This window comes from Monodelphis domestica, chromosome 8, assembly GCF_027887165.1.
Source record: "Monodelphis domestica isolate mMonDom1 chromosome 8, mMonDom1.pri, whole genome shotgun sequence".
Lineage (NCBI taxonomy): Eukaryota > Metazoa > Chordata > Mammalia > Didelphimorphia > Didelphidae > Monodelphis > Monodelphis domestica.
Window position 1 is genome coordinate 53,404,863 of NC_077234.1, and position 13,969 is coordinate 53,418,831.

Genomic DNA, 13,969 nt, shown 5'->3' on the forward strand with positions numbered 1-13,969 from the left:
CTACCCAAACTTATTTATCTATTTAGTGCCATACCCATTGAACTACCAAAATACTTCTTCACTGATTTAGAAAAAACCATAACAAAGTTCATTTGGAAGAACAAAAGATCAAGGATATCCAGGGAAATAATGAAAAAAAACACATATGATGGGGGCCTTGCAGTCCCTGACCTAAAACTATATTACAAAGCAGCAGTCATCAAAACAATTTGGTACTGGCTAAGAAATAGAAAGGAAGATCAGTGGAATAGACTGGGGGAAAGCGACCTCAGCAAGACAGTATACGATAAACCCAAAGATCCCAGCTTTTGGGACAAAAATCCACTATTTCATAAAAACTGCTGGGAAAATTGGAAGACAGTGTGGGAGAGACTAGGAATAGATCAACACCTCACACCCTACACCAAGATAAATTCAAAATGGGTGAGTGACTTAAACATAAAGAAGGAAACCATAAGTAAATTGGGTAAACACAGAATAGTATACATGTCAGACCTTTGGGAGGGGAAAGGCTTTAAAACCAAGCAAGATATAGAAAGAATCACAAAATGTAAAATAAATAATTTTGACTACATCAAACTAAAAAGCTTTTGTACAAACAAAACCAATATAACTAAAATCAGAAGGGAAACAACAAATTGGGAAAAAATCTTCATAGAAACCTCTGACAAAGGTTTAATTACTCATATTTATAAAGAGCTAAATCAATTGTACACAAAATCAAGCCATTCTCCAATTGATAAATGGGCAAGGGAAATGGATAGGCAGTTCTCAGATAAAGAAATCAAAACTATTAACAAGCACATGAAGAAGTGTTCTACATCTCTTATAATCAGAGAGATGCAAATCAAAACAACTCTGAGGTATCACCTCACACCTAGCAGATTGGCTAACATAACAGCAAAGGAAAGTAATGAATGCTGGAGGGGATGTGGCAAAGTAGGGACATTAATTCATTGCTGGTGGAGCTGTGAACTGATCCAACCATTCTGGAGGGCAATTTGGAACTATGCCCAAAGGGCGACAAAAGAATATCTACCCTTTGACCCAGCCATAGCACTGCTGGGTCTGTACCCCAAAGAGATAATGGACACAAAGACTTGTACAAAAATATTCATAGCTGCGCTCTTTGTGGTGGCCCAAAACTGGAAAATGAGGGGATGCCCATCAATTGGGGAATGGCTGAACAAACTGTGGTATATGTTGGTGATGGAGTACTATTGCGCTAAAAGGAATAATAAAGTGGAGAAGTTCCATGGAGACTGGAACAACCTCCAGGAAGTGATGCAGAGCGAGAGGAGCAGAACCAGGAGAACATTGTACACAGAGACAAACACACTGTGGTATCATCGAACGTAATGGACTTCTCCATTAGTGGTGGTGTAATGTCCCTGAACAACTTGCAGGGACCCAGGAGAAAAAAACACCATTCATAAGCAAAGGATAAACTATGGGAGTGGAAACACCGAGAAAAAGCAACTGCCTGAATACAGAGGTTGAGGGGACATGACAGAGGACAGACTTTAAATGAACACTCTAATGCAAATACTATCAACAAAGCAATGGGTTCAAATCAAGAAAACATCTAATGCCCAGTGGACTTACGCATCGGCTATGGGGGGTTGGGGGGGGAGGAAAAGAAAATGATCTATGTCTTTAACGAATAATGCTTGGAAATGACCAAATAAAATATATTTAAAAACAAAAAACAAAAAAAAAAATTATATTCACTGTTATAGTAATTAGAAGAATCATTAATAGGAAGAGATTAGAGTAATAAGTGCTTTAAGATGATATGCAAAAAAAAAAAAAAGAAAAAGGGAGGGGGTAATCGAATATGGCACCAAGAGATATTTGAAGAAATAAAATGAAAAGGATAATCTTTATCACACAAAGATATACATGGGAAGGGGAGGGGAGGAATAATCTCATAAGAAGGAGAAAAGGAGAATGCTAATAGGTAATACTTAAAACTTACTCTCACTGAAATCAATTCTGGGAGGGAAGAGCATCTAGGTCCACTGGGGTCATGAATTCTATCTCATCCTATTGGGAAAGTGAGACTGGTAAACTAAGGGGGTGAGGGGGTAGGGAGTAGAAAAATGGAGGGAAAGAGAGGGAGGAGGGAACTTAATAGACCAAAAAAAAAAAAGGGAACAAAAAGGGAGGAGCCAGAAAGGGAAGCATATTAAGGGAGGGGATTAATTAAAAGTAAATCACTTGTTTAAAAGAATATAGCAAAAGATCAAAGGACAGAAGTAGGAGAGGATATCAAAATGCTGGGGAATACACAAGTGGCAATCATAACTTTGAAAGTCAATGAGATGAACTCACCCATAAAATGAAAACAAATAGGAGAGTGGATTAGAAACCAAAATCCTAACATGTGTTGTTTACAAGAAACACACTTGAGGTGGTTAGACACTCACAAGGTTAGAATTAAAGGTTGGAACAAAACCTATGGACCATATCTCATAAAAATAAGACAGGAGGTGCAATCATGATATCTGACAAAGACAAAGTAAAAATAGATCTGATTAAAAGGAATAGGGAGGTCACTACATCCTGATAAAAAGTGGTATATACAATGAGGAAATATCAGTAATCAATATGTATGTACCAAATGGTATAACATCCAAATTTCTAAAGGAGAAACTAGTGAGCTTGAAGGAGGAAATAGATAGTAAAACTATACTATTGGAAGACCTGAACTTACCACTATCAAGTTTAGATTAATCAAATAAAAAAATAAATAAGATAGAGGTAAGAGATGTGAATGAAATCTTAGAAAAATTAGAGTTAATAGTTATATGGAGAAAAATAAATAGGGACAAAAAGGAATACCCCTTTTCAGCAGCACATGGTACATTCACAAAGATTGACCATGTACTAGGGCATAAAAACATGGCAAAGAAATGCAGAAAAGCAGAAATAATAAATGCAACCTTTCAGATCATAATGCAATAAAAATAATAATTAGTAAGGGTACATGGAGAGGCAAATCAAAAATTAATTGGAAATTAAACAATACAATTCTCCAAAATCAGTTAGTTAGAGAAAAAAATCATACAAACAATTGATATTTTCTTTGAAGAAAATGACAATAACAAGATATGCTTTCAAATTCTATGGGATGCAGCCAAAGCAGTTCTCAGAGGAAAATATATATTCTTGAGTTCATATATTAACAAATTAGGGAGGGCAGAGGTCAATGAATTGGATATGCAAATCAAAAATAAACTTGAAAGAACTCAAATTAAAAATCCCCAGATGAAAACTAAATTAGAGATCCTAAAAATTAAGGGAGAAATAAATAAAGTCAAAAGTGAAAGAACTATTGAAGTAATAAAGGAAACTAGAAGCTGGTATTTTGAAAAACAAACAAACAAACAAAATAGACAAAGTACTGGTCAATCTAATAAAAAATAGGAAAGAAGAAAACCAAATTGACAGTATCATAGATGAAAAGGGAGACCTCACCTCCAATGAAGAGGAAATTAAGGCAATCATTAAAAACTTTTTTTGCCCAATTATATGTCAACAAATATGGCAATCTAGGTGATATGGATGAATATTTACAAAAATATAAATTGCCTAGATTAAGAGAATCAGAAATAGAATTCTTAAATAATCCCATATCAGAAAAAGAAATTGAACAAGCCATCAAAGAACTCCCTAAGAAAAAATCCCCAAAACCTGATGGATTCACAAGTAAATTCTATCAAAAATTCAAAGATCAACTAATCCCAATATTTTACAAACTATTTGACATAATAAGCAAAGAGGGAATTCTACCAAATTCATTTTATGACACAAATATGGTAAAGATTCTAAACCCAGACAGTTCAAAAACAAAGAAAGAGACCTATAGACCAATTTCCTTCATGAACATAGATGCAAAAATCTTAATATATGTTATCTTAAGTCTTAAATAGAATCTTAATAGATCTTATTTAGATCTTAAATAGAATACTAGCAAAAAGACTCCAGCAAGTCATCATGAGGGTTATTCACTAGGTTCAGGTGGGAATTCAGGAATGTTTCAATATTAGGAAAACCATATACATTATTGACAATATCAACAAGCAAACCAACAAAAATCACACGATTATCTCAATAGACATGGAAAAAGCCTTTCACAAATACTACATTCATTCTTATTGTAAATACCAGAAAATATAGGAATAGAAGGTCTTTTCCTAAAAATAATAAACAGTATTTATCTAAATCCATCAGCAAACACCATCTGCAATGAGGATAAAATAGATGCATTCCTAATAAGAGCAGGAATGAAACAAGGATGGCCACTATCACCTCTATTATTTAACATTGTAGTAGAAACACTAGCAGTAGCATTTAGAGAAGAAAAAGAAGTTGAAGGCATTAAAATTGGCAATGAGTAGACCAAGCTATCACTCTTTGCAGATTATATGATGGTCTACTTAAGGAATCCTAGAGAATCAACCAAAAAGGTAGTCAAAATAATCAACAACTTTAGCAAAGTTGCAGGATACAAAATAAACCCACATAAGTGATCAGCATTTCTATATACCTCCAACACATCTCAGCAGCAAGAATTAAAAAAATAAATTCCATTTAAAATCACCTGAGACATAAAATAAAATTCTTGGGAATCTATCTGCCAAGAAAAACACAGGAACTATATGAACACAACTACAAAACACTTTCCACACAATTAAAACTAGATCTAAACAATTGGAAAAACATTAACTTCATGGGTAGGCCGAGCTAACATAATAAAAATGACCATCCTGCCCAAACTTATTTACTTATTTAGTGCCATGCACATCAAACTATGAAAAAAACTTTTTTTACAGAATTAGGAAAAAAAATAACAAAGTTCATTTGGAAGGACAACAAGATATCCAAGGAAATATTGAAAAAAATGCGAAGGGAGTTGGCCTTGCAAGACCAGATCTCAAACTATACTATATAGCAGTGGTCATCAAAACTATCTAGTAGTTGTTAAGAGACAGAAAGGAGGATCAGTCGAATATACTTGGGGGGTAAGTGACCTCAGCAAGACAGTCTATGATAAGCCCAATGATCCCAGCTTTTGGGACTAAAATACACTATTTGATAAAGACTGCTGGGAAAATTGGAAGATAGTATGGGAGAGATTAGGTTTGGATTAACATCTGACACCCTACACCAAGATAAACTCATAATGGGTGAATGACTTGAATGTAAAGAATGAAATTATAAGTAAATTAGGTGAACACAGAATAGTATACATATCAAATCTTTTGAGAAAGTGAAGATTTTAAACCCAAGCAAGAGTTAGAAAAAAAATCACAAAATGTAAAATAAATAATTTTGATTACATCAAATTAAAAAGTTTTGTACAGGCAAAATCAATGAAACCAAAATTAGAAGGGAAGCAACAAATTGGGAAACAATCTTCATAACAAAAACATCTGACAAAAATCTAATTACTCAAATTTGTAAAGAGCTAAATCAATTGTACAAAAAATCAAGCCTTTCACCAATTGATATATGGGCAAGGGACATGAATAGGCAACTTTCAGTTAAACAAATCAAAACTATTAATAAGCACATGAAAAAGTGTTCTAAATCTCTGATAATCGGAGAGATGCAAATCAAAACAACTCTGAGGTATCACCTCATACCTAGCAGATTGCCTAACATGACAGCAATGGAGAGTAATAAATGCTGGAGGGGATGTGGCAAAGTTAGGACATTAATGCACTGCTGATGGAGTTGTTAATTGATCCAACTATTCTGGAGGGCAATTTGGAACTAGTCCCAAAGGGTACTAAAAAGGTTTCTCCATTGATCCAGCCATAGCACTCCTGGGTTTGTACCCCAATAAGATAATAAGGAAAAAGACCTGTGCAAGAATATTCATAGCTGTCCTCTTTGTGGTGACAAAAAATTGGAAAACGAGGGGATGCCCTTCAATCAGAGAATGTCTGAACAAATTGTGGTATATGTTGGTGATGGAATACTATTGTGCTCAAAGTAATAATAAAGTGGAGAAATTCCATGTGAAGTGGAATGACCTCCAGGAATTGATACAGAGTGAAAGGAGCAGAACCAGGAGAACATTGTACACAGAGACTGATACACTGTGGGACAATTGAATATAATGGACTTCCCCATTACTGGCAATGCAGTGATCCTGAACAACTCTGAGGGATTTATGAGAAAAACCACTATCCACATTCAGAGGAAAAACTGTGGGAGCAGAAACATCAAAGAAAAACAACTACTTGGTTACATGGGTAGAGGGGGATATGACTGGGGATGTTAACTCTAAATGATCATCCCAGTGCAAACATCAACAACATGGAAATAGGTTCTGATCAAGGACACATGTGATACCCAGTGGAATTGGTTGTTGGTGATGGGATGGGTGGGTGGAAGGGAGGGAGGGAAATAATGTGATTCTTCTAACCAAAGAATAATGTTCTAAATTGATGCAATAAAATTAAAATTTAAAGAAAATTCAATTTATACATCTTTTTACCCAAAATAGCCCTCTTCACAAAACAAAGATGAACATCATATACATAATAATTATGACAATTAAACTGGAACTTAATACTCCTATCAAGATTTGGCAATATCATATGCTAATTTTTAACCCAAATTCCTTTGGGTGTTGCCAGAAATATTATGGGATTCTCCCAGTCATTTTAAAGTACTGTCACCAATACTTGAAGTCTAACAATCTGAATGTATTACCTTTAGTTAAGATTGATCTCTGAATAGATTTCTAGAAATTTATTTACTTGAAGCCAGAATATTTGGCTATTCATTCTGATGGTAGTTATTAAATATTTAAAAACATATTTTTCTTATTTAAGCTTTCATTTCTGCTACATGATATTCTCAACCCTCCTAAATGAGTAAATTCTTCAATAATGAAAACAATGTCAAAAACCTCTTTGTCTCTGGTCTATTTTTAGTATATACCTAATGAACCTTTTTTTTTTTTCATATACTAGAACATATTAGCAGGCAGAGGAACAAGACTAGTAATTCTATTGAGTAAGAAAGTCTGCTAAAATCAGTGAGGAAGGGAAAGAGGAAATGAACCTATTTTAAAGTAGGAAATAGTCAGAATACCTTAATATTTTTTTTTACACATGATGCACAATGATTTAAAAATATCCATGATCAAAAGAAGGTATTGGCCTGTAATGCAAGGGAGGTAAGCCAAGGATTGCCTGAATAATGGTCTTCAAATAGATTAATAGTACCTCCAGATGACAACTAGCTGGTACTCTTCTCAACTAGGACAGAACAAGAACAGAGAGCAAATTACATTTAATTATTTACAAGAAAGAGTTTTCTAATGGGCAGACAAATAAATACAATAAGGTATCTGAATGAGGGTGATGGGATAGTATGGATTTTCATGTCTCTTTAATGGCTTCTGAGGCATTGGGAATAAGTAGGGTTTCTGTGCCATGACTGGTACATAACATCAATTTTTCAGGAAACATTGTCTTTAGTCACTCTACATTACTATATTGGTGCCTGTGTTTTTAATAGAAAAATAATATTGTGGCAAACCAGAGATTTTTTATTGTTATCATTGGTGTTGTTTGCTATCAGACAATAAGTGTGGATATAATTTTCTATCCAATAAGACAGTGTGAGTGAACTGATCACATTTGGCATGTTGCCTACAGAAGATTCTTTGCTGTCTGAACAAATGTGTTTTGTTTCTCCTTCTTCATGTGTGTATTTAATTTCATCAAAAAATTCTTCACCAAACTTATGAGATAGAAAGAAAGAGAAAGAGATGAAAAAGAAAGATTACAAAGAAGGAGGAAAAGAGAGAGGGAGAAAAGGGATAAAGAACCCAAAAAAGGAAATAAAAAGGCCATTGGAGATACTTAAGATTCTTCCAGACCCATCATCGACAATATTTTCTACATATTATGGGATACAGACCTTCTATCTGGTATCCTATCTGCCTTCTTGAACTATTCCATACCCTTGCCTATACAATGTTAAAATTAAATGACACAACAGAGCCTCCAATAAAGACCTGGAGGAAAGCCAGTTTACAAGCATCCAAGTTATGCTTTTCACAGAATACAACTCTCCTGGGCTAGAAATAATCAAAAAAATGGATAGCAACAGACAGTCTAAGCATCTGCCTTACAGTAATATAGTATGGACTGTTTTTTTTTTTTTTAGTTTTTCCAATATTAAGTCAAGTCTGGGAATGTTTACTCCCATACTCTAAGAGACAGGAGGAAGCATCATATAATTTATGTCATGAAAGAGAAAATAAGAGGGAACACAGAATTTTGGCAATTTCTATAAATATGGGGAAAGACAAATACAGAAGGTGACAATCTCTAACTTCTGGTGTTTTACTCAAAGAGAATATCCAACTGGATGTTGCATTCTGATGTCAGTGATGGATATTAAAGTCAATGATGTAAAGAGTAAGATATATCCCTCATTCCTATAAAGTGTGTGTGTGTGTGTGTGTGTGTGTGTGTGTGTGTGAGTGTTTGTTCACCAGGAGATTGGTCAGCAGGAGCCAAAAATGAAAGAATGAGAAAGCAAAATGAATATATTTGTAGTTTTTTCACACCATTGAATTTTAAGCACACAATAAATACAGCTACTTAAAATATTAAAAATAATATATATTGGGGGTTATTATGCATCTCATAGTATGTAGAAAAATACTTGAGCTATAATGCAAGGAGGTCACAAGGGGGAAAAAAAACAAACTTTGAACTATTCCCCTCCCCAGTACATGAAATCTTTGGTGAGCAATGGAAGTATCTAAAACATTTTAATAGCAATAAGAACCTTGTTATGTCACTCAGCACAACTAAATATGTAGGAATTATTCCACTTATCCCAATATATCTACCCAAAGGAAATACTATCCCAATATCTAGCTGAAAGGAAATTAAATAGTTTGGACCAAACTCAGAACACGAACATAGTTGAGAATGCCTTGAAAATGATAGATTTTAGAAGGAGAACAAGTAAAGAAAGTAGAGAAATATGTGTAAAGAATTGTACCCAGACATAGAGGTTAAGGGGGAGGAGAGAAAGAAGGGAACAAAAGGCTGGAGTTTGAATGTCCTGGACAAAATAAACTAGAGATATGGGTTGCTTCTTTCATCCTTTTCTTTTGTTTAATTTTTTACCTTGGAATCAAGGTTAAGATGTAGAAGTGAAAATATAGCAAATTTCAAATGAAAGAAAAATAAACATAAGCATCTTGCCAATCAATATTGAAAGGTCTGATATCCTCCTTGAAAAAGAGAATATATATGAAATGAAAATCCAACAATTTGTTGGATGAGATACACATTTAATACATAAAATGGCTATTGAAGTTGGAGTAAAAGTGACTCTGCTTTTATTTAATGTTTCCTATAAAGTTGAAGTCAGGGTTAGCAGGGAAGGGAGTGGCAACATTGCTTTCAGTTAAGGAAGAGTAAAAATAAATTCAAGAGACACAATAACCTTAAACCTAACCATGGAAACCACATCAAAACAATTTGGTGGTGATTACAAAATAAAGTATTAGATCAGTAGACTCATGCTTTAGAAACCAATGATCATATTAATTCAGGACTTGATAAATAAATCCAAGACCACAAACTGTTATGAAAATGAGTCACTACTCACAGAAATTACTAGTAATATTGCATAAGAATATTTGGGAAAAATAGATTAAGATCAAAATCTTATACCATATAATTTCTCTTCAAAGAACCTATTATAAAGCTCAGCACAACTGAGTATGTGGGTATTATTCCACTTAACCCTATATCTACTGGATAACTCTACGCAACAGATATGTTTCAATCTCATATCCAATCTAGATATTCATTCAGGTCTTCTCACTATCTGCCTATACATCCCTTCTTTTCCTGTCCCAAAATGGAATACTCCTTCTTGGTCTTTCTTGTATGTAGACACTTCAAATTTTAGAATATAAGTTTCAGAATGAAAGCACTGTACATTTGTTAATATTTGTAATCTTCATACTTAGCAATTCTTGGCATATATTATGTGCTTCACATAAGATTTTTCATTCATTAATTTTTTCATTCATAATATACCACTAAGTATCCCAAACTGTTAAATGTCCTAAGGAGGAAAAGTCATATCACTTTTAAATGTCACAAAGGAAAATGGAAGATCAATAGCTAGAGGGAGGATTCCAAAACAAAAAAGGGATAGAAAGATAATAATATATAAAATCAATTATGTCAATAGCATAGAGAACCTGGAATGGATTGATATGTAGGGAAACAGAGCAAGGAAACCATTGTTCATGATTCTATGAACAAAGTGCTTACAATAGTGGTTAAAACAATATAAAAAATGCAATTGAACTCAGCATTAATACAATGACCAAAACTGATTCTAGACTTCAGATATTTTTGGTGGACAAATATGATAGAAAAGGGCAGAGTGAGTTATTATATTGATTTTACTGACCTGTTTTTCATTATTGTAAGGGTCTATTTGGGGTCATGTATGAAGAACATAACAAGAAATAATTATGATATAGAAATATGAAATAGTCATAATTTCTAAGTATTAAATTACTATTCATGCTCACCCAGCTTCTATTTTTTTCTAGAAAAGCAAAAGTTCTACTAGTTCAAATTCCCAATCACTTTAGTATGATATCTCTAGTACACATTTATAGTCAAGGTACGATGATAAACTGTGAAGGACTTAACTATTATCAGCAATGCAAGGATCCAAGACAATTTCAAGAGATCCATGATGAAAAAGACTGTCCATTATTAGTAAAAGAACTCAAGGAGACTCACTACATACCACACATATTCCACACTTCACTTTATTTCTTTCATGAATTTTTCTCTAGTTTTAAGCATTATGTACCTTCTTTCACAATGTAATGAATAGGGAAATATATATTGCATAATAGTACATATATCACCTATATCATCTTACCATCTGTCTTGGGAAGGGAGTAGGAGAAGGGAAGGAGGGAAAGAACATAGATCATGAATGTCATAATATCAAATTATCAAAATATGTCAGAATATCAAAATTTTAGATCATCAAACTAGTATCTACATGTGATCTGAAAACAATATTTAAAAGAATGTTTAAAAATCTGTCATTTTTATAATATAGCTTGTAAATTCACCTTTTTCCCCTTTAATCCACATAGTCTGCTATATATTCCACAATATCCATTTTACTTCTTTACCCATAATATTCCCCAAAATGTTACCTACCATATTTCCCTTCCCAACACTCCTCCTTGGAGGGCACCTTGCTTTGCCTGTAGAAGCAAGTGGTTTTGGAAAGCTTAAGACCTAATAATATAGAAGGGGCAACAATGAGATATTAGCCAAGTATTAAAGATGTAACCACTACAGAAGAACTCATTATGACTTGCAAATTAGTCTTTGCAATGAATCAGAAAGGAAGTAATTTTATAGGCAAAAGAATAATAGACTGCCTTAATGTGACTTTGAAAATCAATTCACTAAAAACAGGAGAATAGACTGAGGTGGAGCCCATCTCCTAAAGAAAGAACCAAAGGACTCACAGAACTGGAGAATGGGAAATGATAAGAAACCATATAGAGTTAAAAAAGCAAAGACTTAGGAAAAATTAACTACAAAAAAAGAGGTCTGGGCTCTAGGAGCAAGGCTGCCTGGGCAGGTAGGGAGTGAAGAGAGGAGGAGAGAAATAGAATATCTTCTCTTGGCACAGAATTTCCCTTCTGGAGCCTCATTCTTCCTCTACTGATTCTTAGCTAAGAATATTTCCAAATACTCCAAGACGTAACTATTTTAAGCTGCTAGGAACAAAGCTAGCTTTTTCTCTTTCTCTTTTTATTTTTTCCCCTCAGCCAATTGTCTTATTCTCTTTTTAACTTCATCAGGAAAAAAAAAAATCTTATCTCACAAAACAAACCTTTAGGGCTCAATGCATTTTACTAAGAATTTAACACTTCATGTAACCTTGTGCAGAATTCTGTTCTAATTTTTCAGGTCTAAGGGTAGTCAAAGATGAACTACCTTATACTTATCTGAGTATATCATTTAAATAAGCAGTTGTATTCCCTTTCCCCTCTCAACTCTTCACTTCTTTGTAAATTAGGCAAATCTTGCTAAATACCCATTTATTTCTGGTGGGAAAAGATGATTCCAACATGTCTGAATGATAGCTAGGAGGGCTTCCTTGCCCATTGGAATCCATAAATAACCCTATTTATTATATCTATTCAGTGCATTTATAGCTTATGAGTTTTACTGCCAGTATCATCCCAGACAGAGTGGACTGTCAATGACTGAACCTTTTTTCTATTATCCTTTCTCGTGTTCTACTTGCTGATCTCCTCTCTGAATAATAAATACATATGGGTACATAGATTGTAGATAAATAGTGTGTGTGTGTATGTGTATGTGTGTGTGTGTGTGTGTATGATAGTCTTTGAAAAAAGGACTTAGAACACAAACATAAACTGTGAATTTTAGATTTACTCCACCCTGCTTAGTCTTTAGAATTTTAGGAACCAGGAATGTATACACCCCCATTTAAGGATTAAGTGTGGGGGAGGAAGGTCTATGACCCATGTGTGCTAGCAAGTGACAAATTAGAAAAACTGACTGTGCCCTTCGGCTGTCCAAAGCCAAGTTTAAGACACCATTGGTACATGTAAGAAGCAGGAAGTGACATAAAGAACTGCCTTTATATTTTGTGTCACTTCCTATGAGAGGGCCTGGACAGTGGAACTTGACTTGGAGGAGCTCTGGAGCATGGGACCTCAGACTGCTTCCCCAAGATGTCCATGTGGTGAGTGTTAAGGTTGACTCCATGACTCTAGCTATTCTCTCTCTCTCTCTCTCTCTCTCTCTCTCTCTCTCTCTCTCTCTCTCTCTCTCTCTCTCTCTCTCTCTCTCTCTCTCTCTCTCTCTCTCTCTCTCTCTCTCTCTCTCTCTCTCTTCTTTCTATTGTAAATAAACCACTATAAAATTCCATTCTGACTTGAGTATTTCATTGGGATTTAGAATTTAAATCCCTGGTCACTAACTAAACTATATATTCAGTCTCAACCCTAAATTTTACCCATAACAACACACAACTTTAATATATTTAAATTATATTATATATAAGTATATGTGTGTGTGTGCGCACACACGTATTCCCCAGTTTAAAGATAATATCAATTGTATCAACAATCATTGTTTTGTTAAGAACTAGTAAATGAGTCAAACTTCAATGGAGAACATTCATGATTCTTTAGCTTATTGTTGTCTCAATATTCCATACTTACTCTGAGATAGGGATCCATCCTTTCCTGAATACATTGAATCTAAATGGAAAAGATTTTTGTACTTTTCTCACAACTCACTTAAATAGACTTCAACCTAGCCACCGTCTATCTTTGCAGAATAACAGGAAAATGGCATTTCCATTTATCTAGGCTGTGGAGAGAGCTCACGATTCTTAAGTACTGAATTATTAATGATAGGTCATATTCATTAAAAAGATATGGGAAATAAAACCCAACTGTCCTCATCTAATATAAGTGAGCCATATTACTCTTCTAAAAGTTCTCAAAGAGAAGAAATATATTTCACATATACTGAGAAGTCCTTTGATAAATGTTACTGGTAATATATGCTTCTGTCTATGCTTTTTCCTGAGGCCATTCTCAGGGAACCTTTTTTTTTTCCTAAAATATTTTCTTTTTTTTCTGGAATTTGCCATTCTAACTTAAACATATATTTTCCAATGATCCTGCCATCTGTAGAGTCATTTACAGTAATTCAGTATCTGATCTTTGCATGTCATTGAGTAGAAAGTAGAAATGAATAGAAGGTCACTTCTGGTATCTTTGCTTATTTGTTTGTTTTTTCAGGGGATGAGGGGATGCTGCCTTTTGGTAGATAACTCAGAAGTTCAATTACAAAAACACATTAAAAGTAGTCAACCT